This window comes from Anomaloglossus baeobatrachus, chromosome 10 (genome assembly GCF_048569485.1).
Source record: "Anomaloglossus baeobatrachus isolate aAnoBae1 chromosome 10, aAnoBae1.hap1, whole genome shotgun sequence".
In the NCBI taxonomy this organism is placed as follows: domain Eukaryota; kingdom Metazoa; phylum Chordata; class Amphibia; order Anura; family Aromobatidae; genus Anomaloglossus; species Anomaloglossus baeobatrachus.
The window spans coordinates 61,247,140-61,265,181 of record NC_134362.1 but is presented as its reverse complement, the minus strand read 5'-3'; the positions used below and the strand labels follow the sequence as shown (position 1 = coordinate 61,265,181).

Here is an 18,042-nt window from a genome sequence, read left to right as displayed (position 1 = left end):
AGCAACTGTTACCGTGGACACCGTGACGAATAATGATGTCACGAATCCTGAGTCATGCTTTCCTTTCTCTTTCAATCCGACAAGGTCACATCCATTCTGTGCAAAATTAGAAGAAATTATCCCCATGCTTAACATCCTCGCCTGCCCCGTAATATTGCTTTCATCGGTACCATATGTAACATCAACCCTTATCCTTGCTTGCTTCATTTTTCATATTAGACAAGGAAGCAATAAGCCCCCCCCTTCACTACCAAGCATTGGTACAATCCAGTTGCCTTCTATTACTGCTCCTGATTGGTCCCGGCTCCTCTCTACCCCCCACTCTTCCCTGCAGTAGGGAGCAGTGCATTGTGGGAAACTCCCAGGTCGGTCCCTGCAGAGCATCCTGAGCTGCAGACTGCGTGAAGCCGGAGGTAATGCATTCATCTCCTATGTGCTATTAGTATTCTGTCATGCATTTGTCTATTTGTTACATTTTTCCCTGTGTTTTATATATATATATATATATATATATACATTTTATATATATATATATATATATATATATATATATATATATATACACGGACAGGTTATTTATAATCATTTTAGCTGTGACACAAATACATAATCAGGTTTATCAATGTGTAGCTCCTTTTAACTGCTCAAAAAGTGGATCTTATGCATTGAGATTTGTAGTTCTACCATGACTGGAGATTTACATATCAGCTGAATTATTATTATTATTATTATTATTATTATTATTATTTTAAATTATGCTATTATCCTTCAATATGTTTTTTTAACAATTAAAATCTATGTGACCTATAGAATTACTATATTGTAGTTATGTTTTGTTTGGTTTTTTTTGCAAAAATTGTTTTAAATTGCAAAGTAGGCCTGAAAAATAATTTATAAAGCCCTGGAGCTCTCCTCTTTTCTGAAAATGTGATCAAATTCTACTCATACTGTATGTCACCAAAGTTCTATATGCATCTAATTCAATGTATCCAGTGTCGGACTGAGTTGCCAACAGCCCACCAGTAACACTGATTCTGAGACCCCACCAATAACACTGATTCTGATACCCCACCAGTAACACTGATTCTGAGACCCCACCAATAACACTGATTCTGGGGACCCACCAGTAGCACTGATTTTTGGGGCCCACTAGTAACACTGATTCTGGGGGCCCACGAGTAACATTGATTCTGGGGACCCACCAGTAACACTGATTCTTGGGGCTCACCAGTAACACTGATTCTGGGGGCTCACCAGTAACACTGATTCTGGGGACCGACCAGTAACACTGATTCTGGGGACCGACCAATAACACTGATTCTGGGGACCACCAGTAACACTGATTCTGGGGGCTCACCAGTAACACTGATTCTGGGGGCTCACCAGTAACACTGATTCTGGGGACCGACCAGTAACACTGATTCTGGGGACCCACCAGTAACACTGATTCTGGGGACCGACCAGTAACACTGATTCTTGGGGCCCACCAGTAACACTGATTCTGGGGGCTCACCAGTAACACTGATTCTTGGGGCCCACCAGTAACACTGATTCTGGGGGCTCACCAGTAACACTGATTCTTGGGGCCCACCAGTAACACTGATTCTTGGGGCCCACCAGTAACACTGATTCTGGGGGCTCACCAGTAACACTGATTCTTGGGGCCCACCAGTAACACTGATTCTTGGGGCCCACCAGTAACACAGATTCTGGGGGCTCACCAGTAACACTGATTCTGGGGGCCTCACCAGTAACACTGATTCTGGGGGCTCACCAGTAACACTGATTCTTGGGGCTCACCAGTAACACTGATTCTGGGGGCTCACCAGTAACACTGATTCTGGGGACCGACCAGTAACACTGATTCTTGGGGCCCACCAGTAACACTGATTCTGGGGGCTCACCAGTAACACTGATTCTGGGGGCTCACCAGTAACACTGATTCTTGGGGCCCACCAGTAACACTGATTCTTGGGGCTCACCAGTAACACTGATTCTGGGGGCTCACCAGTAACACTGATTCTGGGGGCTCACCAGTAACACTGATTCTGGGGGCTCACCAGTAACACTGATTCTGGGGACCGACCAGTAACACTGATTCTGGGGACCCACCAGTAACACTGATTCTTTGGGCCCACCAGTAACACTGATTCTGGGGGCTCACCAGTAACACTGATTCTGGGGACCCACCAGTAACACTGATTCTGGGGGCTCACCAGTAACACTGATTCTGGGGACCCACCAGTCACACTGATTCTTGGGGCCCACCAGTAACACTGATTCTGGGGACCCATCAGTAGCACTGATTCTGGGGACCCATCAGTAACACTGATTCTGGGGGACCACCAGTAACACTGATTCTTGGGGCCCATCAATAACACTGATTCTGAGAGCCCAGCAGTAACACTGATTCTGGGGGCCCATCAGTAACACTGATTCTGGGGACCCATCAGTAACACTGATTCTGGGGGCCCACCAGTAACACTGATTCTTGGGGCCCACCAATAACACTGATTCTGAGGGCCCAGCAGTAACACTGACTCTGGGGGCCCACCAGTAACACTGATTCTTGGGGCCCACCAGTAACACTGATTCTTGGGGCCCACCAGTAACACTGATTCTGAGGGCCCACCAGTAGCACTGATTTTGGGGGCCCACCAGTAACACTGATTCTGGGGGACCACCAGTAACACTGATTCTGAGGGCCCACCAGTAGCACTGATTTGGGGGGCCCACCAGTAACACTGATTCTTGGGGCCCACCAATAACACTGATTCTGAGGGCCCAGCAGTAACACTGATTCTGGGGGCCCACCAGTAACACTGATTCTTGGGGCCCACCAATAACACTGATTCTGAGGGCCCAGCAGTAACACTAACTCTGGGGTCTCACCAGTAACACTGATTCTGGGGGCCCACCAGTAACACTGATTCTGAGGGCCCACCAGTAGCACTGATTTTGGGGGCCCACCAGTAACACTGATTCTGGGGGCCCCCCAGTAACACTGATTCTGGGGGCCCACCAGTAACACTGATTCTTGGGGCCCACCAATAACACTGATTCTGAGGGCTCAGCAGTAACACTGATTCTGGGGGCCCACCAGTAACACTGATTCTGGGGGCCCACCAGTAACACTGATTCTTAGGGCCCACCAATAACACTGATTCTGAGGGCCCAGCAGTAACACTGATTTTGGGGGCCCACCAGTAACACTGATTCTGGGGGCCCACCAGTAACACTGATTCTGGGGGCCCACCAGTAACACTGATTTTGGGGGCCCACCAGTAACACTGATTATGGGGGCCCACCAGTAACACTGATTCTGGGGACCCACCAGTAAAACTGATTCTGTGGGCCCACCAGTAACACTCATTCTGGGGGCCCACCAGTAACTCTCATTCTGGGGGCCTACCAGTAACACTGATTTTGGGGGCCCACCAGTAACACTGATTATGGGGGCCCACCAGTAACACTGATTTTGGGGGCCTACTAGTAACACTGATTCTGGGGGCTCACCAGTAACACTTATTCTGGGGGCCCACCAGTAACACTGATTATGGGGGCCCACTAGTAACACTGATTCTGGGGGCTCACCAGCAACACTTATTCTGGGGGCCCACCAGTAACACTGATTATGGGGGCCCACCAGTAACACTGATTATGGGGGCCCACCAGTAACACTGATTTTGGGGGCTTACCAGTAACACTGATTCTGGGGGCTCACCAGTAACACTTATTCTGGGGGCCCACCAGTAACACTGATTATGGGGGCCCACCAGTAACACTGATTATGGGGGCCCACCAGTAACACTGATTATGGGGGCCCACCAGTAACACTGATTATGGGGGCCCACCAGTAACACTGATTATGGGGGCCTATCAGTAACACTGATTCTGGGGGCCACCATTAACACTGTTTCTAGGGGCTCACTGTTTAGCTACATGCAAATTTTACATTAGCCTCATTCACACATTTATCTGGACTTCTATGTAATAATGCACTGAGTAGTTTGTTTAGTGAATGATGAGATGCTGCTTTTTTTCTGTATAGTATGAATAATGTAATGGTCCAAATACTGATTATTTTAGGGGGTAAGTGGCTCACTCCAGCACAGGGGCCCACCGGAGAATTCTCCTGTTGCCCTGTGGGCCAGTCCCAGCCTGCATGTATCTACTGCATTGTTATAAATCTCACTCCTAAATCGTCGACGACAGCTGGGTATCAGCTGAGGCAGCAGTCAAGATGGTTATCACTCATCTTAACATGCATAGGAACAGCATCTTAACTAGCTGAAGGAGAGGACAGCTCAAGGACGTACCGGTAGATTTTCCCGGTTGAAACCCAAGGTTCCGATCTCCTTCCTATGTCTCCTGATTACTAGCTGTAACCTGTGAAGGCCTACGTGGCAGGACTAGGAAGGGCACCGGCAGAGGTGACTCTGCGGTAGATGCAGTTTTACAGATGGCCGCACAGAAATATTAACCCTACAAGTACTGGAAGATGCAATGCCTTTTTTTTCTGGCAATGACTTCATCACTTTTATTTTTGGCAACGGTAATTTGAGTTGTCTCTGGATAAGCAATGCCAGGGGACTGCAGACCTGAAATGCAAGCCTCTGCAGACTGTCACCCCGATTTCACAGATTCCTGACTGGCGAGAATAAAAATATAGTCAAAGATAAACCTTAACAATCCTGTATAATGAGGTAGATTTGTCATTTGGAAGTCAGGACAACAATTAGGTGCATTGCTATAGGGGGCATAGTTGATGAAGTCATGCAGGGGCCTGGTGCCTAGGGAGTACGAAGGTTTCTCCATCACATACGAAAATATCATGGTATTTTATGATAATAAAAATAATTGGATTATATAGCCAGTAAGATTATTGCTTATTATTATAGGTTTTTGTACATGACCTCATATCAGTCCCCAAGACCTTCGGGTAAGCCAATGGTCCCTGTGGGAATGATAATCATGGTCGCCCTGGCTGCCGCAAAGCTTTCCTGGGATATATAGCTAATAAGAGGCTGAAGAGAATTATAGTAAAACTGAAGAAGACAAATCTAGTCTTTTTACTTCGTTTTGTATTATTTTGACTTTATTATTATGTGTGTATTATTATTATTTGCTAATATTTATATTTATTATTATTGTATTATTATTATTGTTATGTAGTATGTATGTATTTTATATATTTTTTTATTATTATTATTCGGTTATTAATATTACATTTTTATTATTATTTATTATTATTTGTTAGATTTGTATAACTCTATTATTATTCTTACTTATTATTATTTTATTATTATTGTTATTATTATTAGTAGTAGTATTAGTAGTAGTAGTATTATTATTACTATCACATTTTATTATTATTATTATTATTACTTATTATTACTTGGTTATTAATATTACTTTTTTATATTATTTATTATTATTTGTTAGATTTGTATAACTCTATTATTATTATTAGTACTTATTATTATTCGGTTATTAATATTACTTTTTTATTATTATTTATTATTTGTTAGATTTGTATAACTCTATTATTATTATTACTTATTATTATTTCATTATTATTATCACATTTTATTCTTATTCTTATTATTATTAACCAATAGGTAAGCTAATGTATGATTTCCCTCTATGTCTCCTTTTATATTTTTTTGTATTTTTTCTATTATCATTATATTTGTTTGTATTTTGTTATACTTTATTCATTATGTTCAATATTGAATCACATTTTTATTTTTATTTATAATTAGTATATATTGTTTTTAAGCTTATAGAATGTATTTGTAGCCTCCTTAAAAATATCCAACAAAATAGAAATTTAACTACAGGAAAAGTCTTTCTGAGTAGGTAGCTGTATAGCGTTAAATGAGAAAATTTGTTAATTTAGGGCTTTGAACAATCACATATTAATAGATATCATGGTGAAAGCTCTTGCAGTATCCTGGGAATGGATCATGAGACAATAGAAGCAATGGGACTGTGGTAAAGTGCCACATAAATCTCACTAATTGAAAGAGCATCCGGATGTCTATGCCAGGACGGAACAGTTTAATGTATTGTATGAAAACTGAAATGATCGTAGACTACATTTATCCATTCCTAAATTAGATATGGAGAAGCAGATCAGACAATGGAATTATTGTAACAATATAACAATAAAAATAATAGCATAAACTCAACTATCACATTGACAAATGAAAGGCAATTTGGTCCACATGATAAATTTGAAGAAAGTTCTACCCACGGCCTACTAATTTGCTGCCTTCTTTTGATTGTGAGACATAAATAATTGACCAGTGCACATCTCGTATCATATTATATGCCACTGCAAAATAGACTTAGAGACAATGAGAAGAAGACAGGAGCATTCATAGGCTAGTCATAAAAATAACAACTTTATTTGAATATATAAATATTATAAATTCAGTTTTTCACAAGAAAATGTGAATACAATACAATAAGGTGCTAGATGTTAATAAGGATGAGAAAACCCACATGCTGATGAGGGACAAGGAAAGACACCACATGAACCAGAGGGGAAGTCTGATGGAATTCAGTATATGTAGTTTAAGACAAAGGGGCTGTCAGTTACAGCTTAATAAATCCAAGAGGGATTCATGAAATATAACATTAGTACATCCCCAGGTATATCATAACGGCTGACAGCCCAAAGACTTACCCATGGATCAAGCTGTGGTCATTCAATAGTCCCACACCAACATAAAAAGACCCTCCAACGCGCGTTTCATGGAAAAATATGGATGTTGGAAAAATATAGATCTATATTTTTCCACGAAACGCGCGTTGGAGGGTCTTTATGTTGGTGTGGGACTATTGTATGACCACAGCTTGATCCATGGGTAAGTCTTTGGGCTGTCAGCCATTATAATATACCTGGGGACGTACTAACATTATATTTCATGAATCCCTCATGGATTTATTAAGCTGTAACTGACAGCCCCTTTGTCTTAAACTACATATACTGAATTCCATCAGACTTTCCCTCTGGTTCATGTGGTGTCTTTCCTTGTCCCTCATCAGCATGTGGGTTTTCTCATCCTTATTAACATCTAGCACCTTAGAGTATTGTATTCACATTTTCTTGTGAAAAACTGAATTTTTAATATTTATATATTCAAAGAAAGTTGTTATTTTTATGACTAGCCTATGAATGCTCCTGTCTTTGTCTCATTGTCTCTACTTCTTTTGATTGTGTTCAATATTGCCGTACACAATATGTGGCTCCAGATCATCACTCACATAAAAGATCAGCATCATTTCCACTACTGAGGTGGATGGCCCTAAGATGGATAAATCACAGACTGAATATATTCTCCTAAAAACCTGGCAGTGGTACTGGCTCAGGCTTGTAACTCTCTCTAAAATATTTTTCCACAATGGACAAGTACTAATAATCCACAAGATAGATAATAAATTTATGATTTCTCAGACCAAACTGATCACTACAAAAAAAGACAAAGATCCCCATTCTTCCTTACTAATGAAGACAATTTCTAGCTTGTCACGCCTCAGATTTAATCCAACAGCCTCCTGTGCTGTAGGCCATTTCCCTCTCCACTGAGCCACAGTCAGATTTGGTCACTGTCATGTTTCTGAACACTTTGTCTCTGTGTGGACACTTTGTGTGTTCATTGCCTTTCTGCCAACAAGTGTTTCCTATGATGTCAAACAGTCTGCCCTTTCACCCGGTGGGTGTAAATGTTTGAACCCTCCCTGGGCTTCCATCTCCTGCTGGTGATATTTCTCAAGTGCGCCCTGCTTGGAACTACAGGCTGTTTGTATTTTGTTTCTCCTGACAGATTATAACTTTTGGTTTGCGTTATTTTACTCTGCACCTTCCCCTGGATTCTTGAGGATTCCTCCCTTGATGCCGCTTAGGAAACGAAGGTCCGAGTGGTTATCTGAGTCATCCAGTTAGAGTTGTTCTAGTCTGCGCAAGGACCTTTAAGGACTGTGCAGCTGAGACCTCTAATCTATACAAGAACCGGGCGGGTCAGGTGCAGTAACTTTAAGTAAGACCTTATTTATTGTTATTTACCAGATATGCCCTTTAATGTGCATACCTTTAGTGGAGCGTAAGTCAAGCCCCTCCAGTCAGTGTCTATGGGGCAGGTATATCCGTCAGTCCCATAGACTTTAAATGAAATGGCACCACACATGTTTGATGGTCCCTCCTTTCAAAATCCATCTCATTGTGATCATCAAGTAAGGAGGAACAAGGGGTTCTAGACCCCGAAAACAGTGATTGTGCGGGGTCGTAGCAATTGGTTATTCTGTAGATGGTTAATAAATGTCTTTAAAACGAATGTCAGCAGGATTTTACACCCCAAACTATTTATATGCACATGTAGCTTCTTCATATAGATATCTTTACATGAACAGTTCATTCCCCCATTACTGATAAATCAGCATTTGAATTGATATGCAAATGAGGCTGAGGAGCTATTTGTAGATCCAAAGCCTCTGTCACTCCAGTTCTATTCCCTGCCCAGCACCACCTCCTCCTGCTTGACGGCCAACTCCATTCACTGAAGTCGCACAGCATAGAGGCTGTAAGTTGAGCAGGAGGCAGCGCTGTGTGATTAATAGATAATAGAGCTGGAGTGACAAAGGCTTCAGATCTACGAGTTGCTCTTCAGCCTCATTTGCATATAAATTCAAGCACTAATTTTTAAGTAATGGATGAAAGGTCTGGCCATGTAAAGGTATTGCTGGATTTGTCTTTGGAAGGGCTGAACGCCCATATCAATAAGCTTTGTTGGTGAAATGTTGTCACAGATTATCTTTAAAGTTCTATTATTATGTAAGATTAAGATTATACGCAGATGTGAGCAAACCCTTAAGGCTGCTTTACACACAGCGACATCGCTAGCGATGTTGCTGGTGAAAGCACCCGCCCCCGATGGTTGTGCATCACGGGCTAATTGCTGCCCATGGCGCACAACATCGCTAGGATCCGTCACACATACTTAGATGCCTAGCGATGTCGCTGTGGCCAGCGAACCGCCTCCTTTCTAAGGGGCCGGTTCGTGTGGAGTCACAGCGACATCACATGGCAGCCGTCCAATAGAAGCGGAGGGGCGGAGAGCAGCCTAAATAAAGTGACGCCCACCTCATTGCTGGAGGACGCAGGTACGGTGTTGTTCGTCGTTCCCGGGGTCTCACACGTAGCGATGTGTGCTGCCTCAGGAACGACGAACAACCAACGTCCAGAACCAGCAACGATATTTAGGATTAGAACGATGTGTCAACGATCAACGATTAGGTGAGTATTTTTGATCGTTAGCGGTCACTCGTATGTGTCACACACGCAACGACGTCGCTAATGAGGCCGGATGTGCGTCACGAATTCCGTGACCCCAACGACATCTCGTTAGCGATGTCGTTGCGTGTAAAGCCCCCTTTACTCAAACTCAGTGAAGGTTGGGAATGTGACCTTCTCACAATCGGGGGGACCCAGTTGCCGGATCTGTTTTGATTGACAGGTTGTAAGACTCTTTCTGGACACCAAACCAAAAAATGTTGATTCTTTATGAAAGAAAAATGTGGAGATTGTGAATATTACCATGGACGTAAGGGACTTCTTCATCTCGTGATTTTTAAAGGCTGCTGATGTCAGCTTCTCCCTGGGCAGAAGTGGCTGACACAAGACTTTCTGCTCAGCATTAGCTCAGAAACAGGGAATCCTGTTTTCCATGAATGTACGGCAGTAGTTATAAACACATTGACTTTATTGTGTAGAATTGTTGGAAAATTATATCGTTAGCATAATGTTGAGCTCATGGGCCCCAATGCCAGATATCCAACAAGACATTTACCCATCATAGGTCTTTAGTACGGTAGTATTGGTCTTCTCATGCAGGACAAAGGCACCTTTTGGCTTCCTAAGGCTCCAGGTTGACCTGCAGTATCAGCACCATCTATAGTTCTGCTCCTGAAGCTTAAACATTAATGTTATATGTTTTACACTTCTGTGAGATTTCAGCTCATTATTTCCCCAGTGCATATAGACTTACATAGATTGACCAAATTGACCAAGATTGACCGAGAAACACAAGAGCAGAGAATGTCTCATTATAAATACACTAGAAGGTGGCCCGATTCTACGCATCGGGTATTCTAGAATTTACGTATTGTGTAGTTCATGTATGATTTTTGTTATATATATATATATATATATATATATATATATATATATATATAGATGTTGTTGTGTGTAGTTACCAAGTGTTTGTGTAGGCGCTGTACATGTTCTGGGTGTTGTCTGGGTGTGACGGGGGGTGAGAGCGGTGTTGTATGTGTATTGCGTGTGTTGCGTTGTTTGTGGAGCGCTGTGTGTCTGTAGCGTTGTGTGTGTGTTGCGCGGTTTGTGTGTGTGTGGTGTGTTTTGGGGGGAGGTATGTTTTGTGCAATGTGTGTGTTGTGCGGTATGTGCGTATATTTGTGTGTGCCGCGGTGTTTGTGTGTTGGGTGTTGTGTGTGTGCAGCGTTGTCTGTGTGTGTGGGTGTCTGTGTAGGGCAGTTGTTTGTGGTTCCCAGTGTGTGTGTGTGTGGTGTGTGGTGTGTTGTGCAGTGCGCGCGCGTGTGTGTGTGTGTGTGTGTGTGTGCGCATCAGCCTCTCTTCTCTCAGCCTACCTCTCCCAGCCTCCCTCCTCCCAGCCTCCCTCAGCATCAGCCTCCCTCTCCCAGCCTCCCCAAGCATTAGCCTCCACCAGCATCAGCCTCTCTCCTTCCAGCCTCCCCCAGCATCAGCCTCCGCCAGCATCAGCCTCTCTCCTTCCAGCCTCCTCCAGCATCAGCCTCCCTCTCCCAGCCTTCCCCAGGATCAGCCTCTCTCCTCCCAGCCTCCGTCCTCCCAGCCTTCCCCAGCATCAGCTTTCCCCTCCCAGCCTCCCTCAGCATCAGCCTTCCCCAGCATCAGCCTCTCTCCTCCCAGCCTCAGCCTCTCTCCTTCCAGCCTCCCCCAGCATCAGCCTCTCTCCTTCCAGCCTCCCTCAGCATCAGCCTCCCCTTCCCAGCCTTCCCCAGGATCAGCCTCTCTCCTCCCAGCCTCCTTCCTCCCAGCCTCCCCCTCCCAGCCTCCCTCAGCATCAACCTTCCGCTCCCAGTCTCCCCCAGCATCAGCCTCCCCAAGCATCAACCTCCACCAGCATCAGCCTCTCTCCTTCCAGCCTCCCCCAGCATCAGCCTCTCTCCTTCCAGCCTCCCTCAGCATCAGCCTCCCGTTGCCAGCCTTCCCCAGGATCAGCCTCTCTCCTCCCAGCCTCCTTCCTCCCAGCCTCCCCCTCCCAGCCTCCCTCAGCATCAGCCTTCCCCTCCCAGTCTCCCCCAGCATCAGCCTCCCCAAGCATCAGCCTCCACCAGCATTAGCCTCTCTCCTTCCAGCCTCCCCCAGCATCAGCCTCCCCAAGCATCAGCCTCCACCAGCATCAGCCTCCCTCGTCCCAGCCTCCCCCAGAATCAGCCTCCCCCTCCCAGCCTCCCCCAGCATCAGCCTCTCTCCTCCCAGCATCAGCCTCTCTCATCCCAGCATCAGCCTCTCTCCTCCCAGCATCAGCCTCTCCTCTCTGTCCCCAGCATCAGCCTCTCTCCTCCCAGCCTTCCCCAGCATCAGCCTCTTTCTTCCCAGCCTCCCCCAGCATCAGCCTCCCCCAGCATCAGCCTCTCTTCTTCCAGCCTCCCCCAGCATCAGCCTCTCTCCTTCCAGCCTCCCCCAGCATCAGCCTCCCTCTCCCAGCCTTCCCCAGGAACAGCCTCTCTCCTCCCAGCCTCCGTCCTCCCAGCCTTCCCCAGCATCAGCTTTCCCCTCCCAGCCTCCCTCAGCATCAGCCTTCCCCAGCATCAGCCTCTCTCCTCCCAGCCTCAGCCTCTCTCCTTCCAGCCTCCCCCAGCATCAGCCTCTCTCCTTCCAGCCTCCCTCAGCATCAGCCTCCCCTTCCCAGCCTTCCCCAGGATCAGCCTCTCTCCTCCCAGCCTCCTTCCTCCCAGCCTCCCCCTCCCAGCCTCCTTCAGCATCAGCCTTCCCCTCCCAGTCTCCCCCAGCATCAGCCTCCCCCTCCCAGCCTTCCCCATGATCAGCCTCTCTGCTCCCAGCCTCCTCCAGCACGCCGTGCTCCTCTGCCGACACTCACACACCCGATCGCATCCACTCACACACACCCGATCGCATCCACTCACACACACCCGATCGCATCCACTCACACACACCCGATCGCATCCACTCACACACACCCGATCGCATCCACTCACACACCCCCGATCGCATCCACTCACACACACCCGATCGCATCCACTCACACACACCCGATCGCATCCACTCACACACACCCGATCGCATCCACTCACACACCCCCGATCGCATCCACTCACACACACCCGATCGCATCCACTCACACACCCCCGATCGCATCCACTCACACACACCCGATCGCATCCACTCACACACACCCGATCGCATCCACTCACACACACCCGATCGCATCCACGCACACACACAGACACTGACGATATCGCACATACGCGCTCACACTCACAACATCCGGAGATACCACATGCCTCTGGCCATGTGATCCTCCGTCAGGTCCTGGAAGGTCACAACAGCACAGTATCGAGGCCGAGAAGCAAGCGATATCGCCGGATGCTGTAAGTATGTGAATGCGATGTGAGGTGTGTGTGAGGTGTGTGTGAGGTGTGTGTGAGGTGTGTGTGAGGTGTGTGTGAGGTGTGTGTGAGAGTGAGTTTGATCTGATGTGTGTGTATGTTTTCTTCCGCCGCAGCAGCAGGACCTTGATGCGCTTGTAACCATGCGAGCATGGTTACCAACGTATCCCCACCACTCCCGTGCGAGCGGAGGCCGTGTCAGTTCGGGGAATGCGCGGGGGGAGGGAGGGGGCGGGGCCAGAGCTAGCGTGCATTGCGTGAGGGGGGCGGGGCGTGGCGTGGCCGAATTGCCAATGCCTGCAGGGTGCCCGGGCGAGAGGCCAATCTGTGGGGGGGGCGGAGCCTGGGCGAGCGGCTGGCCAATCCGTGTGGGGGCGCAGCCTGGGCGAGCGGCCAATCGGTGTGGGGGGGGCGGGACCATGGTGAGCCCAGCGGCCAATCAGCTTTGTGTCACCGGAAGGACACAATTTTGGAGCATGACAGACAGATAGGCAGACAGATAGACAGACAGACAGACAGACAGACAGAATAAGGCAATTATATATATAGATTTTAAGATGGCATTTAGTGCTGATCTTACTAGATCGGGCCCAAATGGGTTCTGGTTAGCTGCCTAACCCATTCACAATCAATACCAATACTGATGAATCACAAGTACTTTCCCTTATTGCATTGATCAGAAAAATACCTCTGCATACCCTAAGCACCAGAGCATAAAGCACCACTCCAGAGGATTGTTTTACATTTTATCACTGGAGTGGTGCTTTTAATCTAAGACCTCTGACCCTTGTCTATTATTCACCCTCCTGTGTCTTCATATGTTTCCAGCTTTGCTCCTGCCAGTTTCCGGCACTTTGTGACCTGCTTGTCACGCTAGGTACGGGGAAATACCAAGTGAATGGCGAAAGGGAAGGAAAGGGAAACCCTGTGTCTAGGGAAGGGGGAGATAGTGACCCTTGGCCAAACCTACAGCTGGTCCCTGGGGTCCCTCACCACCCTAGATAGGTTCCGCATTTATGCACCCAGCCAGATAACTGACCCTAGGTATCCCTAGTGCTGGGCCCTAAATAGGGAACGGATGGGATGAGCTCTTCGTCAACCCTACTAAACGTTAAAGGAAGACACAGGAGGATACATAGGGGAAAAAGCATCAACTACTTATACACAGATGACCCAGGTAGAAGTTCAGCCAAGTTTCAACAATGATACCACAGATGAGTGCAAACCACCTGCTTGCAACCAGAACTAGAATGAACTGAAAATATTACCAGCACAAGTCCAAGATTGGAGTATTTAAGCACATTTGGAATACTGATAATTAAGAACTGGAGGGAAGGAGGGCGCCGCTGGGTCCAAAAGGGGAAGAGATGAAAACCCAGCAGGAAAGCTACCTAGTACAATGAATGCTAACAGCAGGAACAATAGAAAGTCAGGGAGCATTCTGTGCATCCAAACGCTGTGACCTTCTATTGCCAGAAACCACATGAATGTCTGTCATCCATGACATACCGATGACACTGCCGGCAGGTCCAGTGTTTAATGGAGCACGCTGGAAGTCACAACTCAGTACAAGTGTATGAGAGCCTGGTTCTGGCTCTCACAGACTTGTACTGAGGACTTGTGATGTAAAGTCTAACTTCCGGGCAGTCAGAAGTTGCGGTCACAAGATGGTGCCGTGGGACGGGAGCGGCGTCTGTTAAGAGCAACACTCCAGCTCTGAAAAAAAAAAAAAAAATTACCGGAGTAGTGTTTTAAATGAACATTCTCATGTTATAACAATCACTAGCCAGATTTGTTATATAACATTTTGATTGGTGAGATTTGACATGTGGACCCCTCCTTCAAATCCTAAATGTCTAGTGGGTGCAGCCAACTACTGTATAAGCCAATCTGCGTGCATTATCACATGAAATCATTTTAGCATTTATTGACATTGGTGCCTTTGCACGCTGGGCGACTATTTGCTGTATGCCGTTTGACCCACTAGTTTAGCTTTGGCAGCAAATGGTGATGAAGCCTGGGTTTGTATGGAGTCGGTTCTAGTGAAGATAATGAAATACTGATTTGCCCGATGACTTTATATCAATAAACTGCATACATTTTAGATAATTTGGAAATCCTTACTTAAGGCTGTAAACAGTAACCATCACTTTAATTTTTATTTCATAAATCAATAGTACACATCAAAATAAGCAACCTTGCAATTCATCTTATCAAGAAATCCGGTTCTTTCTCCGTCAGTGCTGATAATTTTTTCTCATTTCATGGGTAAAATCTGTATTTAGTGAAGATAACATTTTCCCATTAATGACATAGGAGATAACAGTTGGTGCTTTTAAAATTTTATGGAGAAAGGGAGGAGCTAGAGAAACAGATTCCGCTTCAAGTTTTTCTGAAATGACAGTTACAGTTTTCCATAGAACTTTATGAGCACCAACAGTCATCTATCTCAGCAATGGGGACATCTATATTCACCAAACACTGATTTTTACTGTGAATTGAGAGTTTTTGAAAATGAACAGTTCTGATGGAGAAAACAATTTTCTCTAATATGTTTTACAAAGTTTTTTATTTTCACATGTACTATTGACTTATGGGTAAAAAAAATTAAAATCACACAAAAGAGATAACCTCTTTTAACTTGAAGAAGGGGCATGGTCTCTTTTAACCCCCAAAAGGGGATTATATGCACAGAAATGTTTTGTTCACTGATACTCTAATACTTTTCCTATTAAAGGGAATCTGTCAGCAGGTTTTTGCTACCTCCTTTGAGAGCAGCATGATGTAGACAATGAGACCCTGAATCCAATGATGTATCACTTAGATTACTGGGTGCAGCAGTTTATACACAAACAGAATTTTTAGATTTAGCCATGTAGCAGAGCTGAGAGAGCTGTCCCCGCCCACACCAGACTCTCTCTAGAGATTGTATAGTGACAGTGAGTTGTCAATCAGAGAATCAACGTGAGTGTGACATTGTAGTGCGAGTAATGATAAGGTAAGGGTTCTGCTGCTTCAATAAACGTAGCAAATAAACAACTGATTGGACTGTGACAAGACAGGCATCCCTGAACTCTATGTGTTAACCCTTGCAGCATGCTATCTTCCGCTTACATAGCAAAAACCTGCTGACAGATTCCCTTTAAGCCAGTTTCCCATATGTGTGAAAGGCATGCATTACTGGGATGTTATTAAACACTGGGATTTAATAAATGCCATGAAAATTATGCATTTATAATCCATTTTTATTTTATGTTACTCAGATACTAAACAGAATTGTTGTTTTTAGCTATCATAGAAGCAATAGGAATTCAGAATGGAAGCCAAGCCACGCACTACAAGCGTGAAGAAGACTGACAAGGGCATCCCTGCCGCAGGAGGAGAAAAGAAAGAGGGGTCAGTTAAAGAACATTCTAATCCTACATCTAAGAAGACAACAGGAGACACTGCACCCATCAACCATGAAAGCTCCAAACCTACTGTACCCGAACCTCAGGGGCCACCAGCATCAACAGAGAACAAAACTGACGGGGAGGAGCAGGAGGCAACCAATGGAGCTGCAGAGGGCTCTGGATGCGAGGGTCTAAAACCAGTATTAGTGGCTGCCGGGGTGGCTGTTGCTGCCATTGCCATTATTGTGGGTATTGTATTTTTGGCCCGGAAAAAATAAACTATTGCTTTTACGTAGGCAAAAAAATGTATAAATTATTCCAAGCAGGGGTTAATATGTACAGTTTCTGCAGAGAACGAGGCATGTCTCAGATTTGTTACTCATTACTCACTTGCAGCCATTCAGATATCATGAAGATGACGATCACGAGAAAAAACAAAAATTTGTGGGCTACAGACGGCTGCCTGGTTCCAAACCACTGAGCAAAATATGGACATGAATCTGGTGTGGACAGCATAGTTTGATATGTTTCCCATTCATTTCATGTTTCCAGATTTTTTTTAATGCACACAGTTTTCAAAGGACATTGCCCATTAATGTTTTGTATTTCTGTTCATGTGCCGGTATGCTGTGCCTATGGTCAGGCTGCTCTTCAAAATCCCTCATTGATACAGATACATTGACGATGTGTTTTTTTTCCCTATGAGACATATCCTGCCTGTTAGTTCTTGCTGAGCTTTCTAATATCAATAATTAAATTTAATCATCAGGAATCCTGCTGGCACCTGCTATTAGTTATCCATGTCACTCATCTGCCTTTTCATATCTTCTTGTAGATATTTGTTTTCTAGAATGACCTTAATGTTTCTTAATAATTTCATTATCTGCTTAAAATCTTACTTTGTAATCAGCCAAAATGCAATATTCTTCCCGTTTACAGCTGCCGAGCTCTGGTATCAAAAGCTATATTTGTGATTGTTGTAAAAGGCAGCAGATGTTCCTCGGGATCACTGTCCATTAGGCACACAATTAATTTATGCATTAGTTATTATTAAGTAAAAATCTTCTTGGCTACAAGTACGATTTGAACTATATTAACAATCCATGTTTTCTGATTTCAATGGAATATATCTATCTTATAAGTCATGGCAAATTATTAGTATATGTCATCACTTAAAGGGGTTTTCCTACCCAACAAAGTTAATTTTAATCAATAGATTTTGGAACAATAATAATTTCTTCAATTTGATGTGTTTAAAAAAAATGTCTCTGTGCTGAGATAATCTTATTTATGTGTCCCTGCTGTGTACTGTGTAATGGCCGTGTCTGACCATCTCCTGGGCAGGGGGGAGGAGGAAAGAGAGTAATATTAAAGATATTATTGAAATATTCGGTTGCTGGGACAACTCACTTAAAGGGGTTTTCCCACAAACAAAATTAATGTTAAAGTTGATTTTAATCAATAGATCTTGGAATAATAATAAGTTCCACAATTGGATGTGTATAAAAAATGTTTGTGTGCTGAAATAATCTTATACATGTGCCCCTGCTATGTACTGTGTAATGGCCGTGTCTGACTGTACAGGGACATGGTCTGATCATACCACATCTCCTGGGCAGGGGGATGCAAAAGAAAGTATACAGACATACAGACATTACTGCACTGGATTGCAAATAATTCTTTCTTTGAGGTAAAACATTTTTTAAAAACAGGCAGATAAATGTTTTACCTCACAAAAAGAATTATTTGCGATCCTGTGCTGTAATGTCTTTACACTCTTTTACTTCCTCCCCGGCCCAGTAGATGTGGTATTAACAGATCATGTCCCTGTATGGTCAGACACGGCCATTACACAGTACATAGCAGGGACACATATATAAGATGATCTCGGCTCAGGAACAATTTTTTTAAACACATCCAATTGGGGAATTTATTATTATTGATTACAATGAAC

General features: G+C 44.7%; 1 long non-coding RNA gene across 1 annotated transcript; it reads left to right on the top strand.

Annotated features, from left to right (window-relative positions):
- Positions 1-326: 326 nt before the first annotated feature.
- On the top strand, positions 327-16,860 carry LOC142255341 (uncharacterized). The gene is made up of 2 exons (XR_012727408.1): positions 327-413; positions 15,986-16,860. It is a non-coding gene; the product is annotated as an uncharacterized LOC142255341 (long non-coding RNA).
- The last annotated feature ends 1,182 nt before the right edge of the window (positions 16,861-18,042 follow it).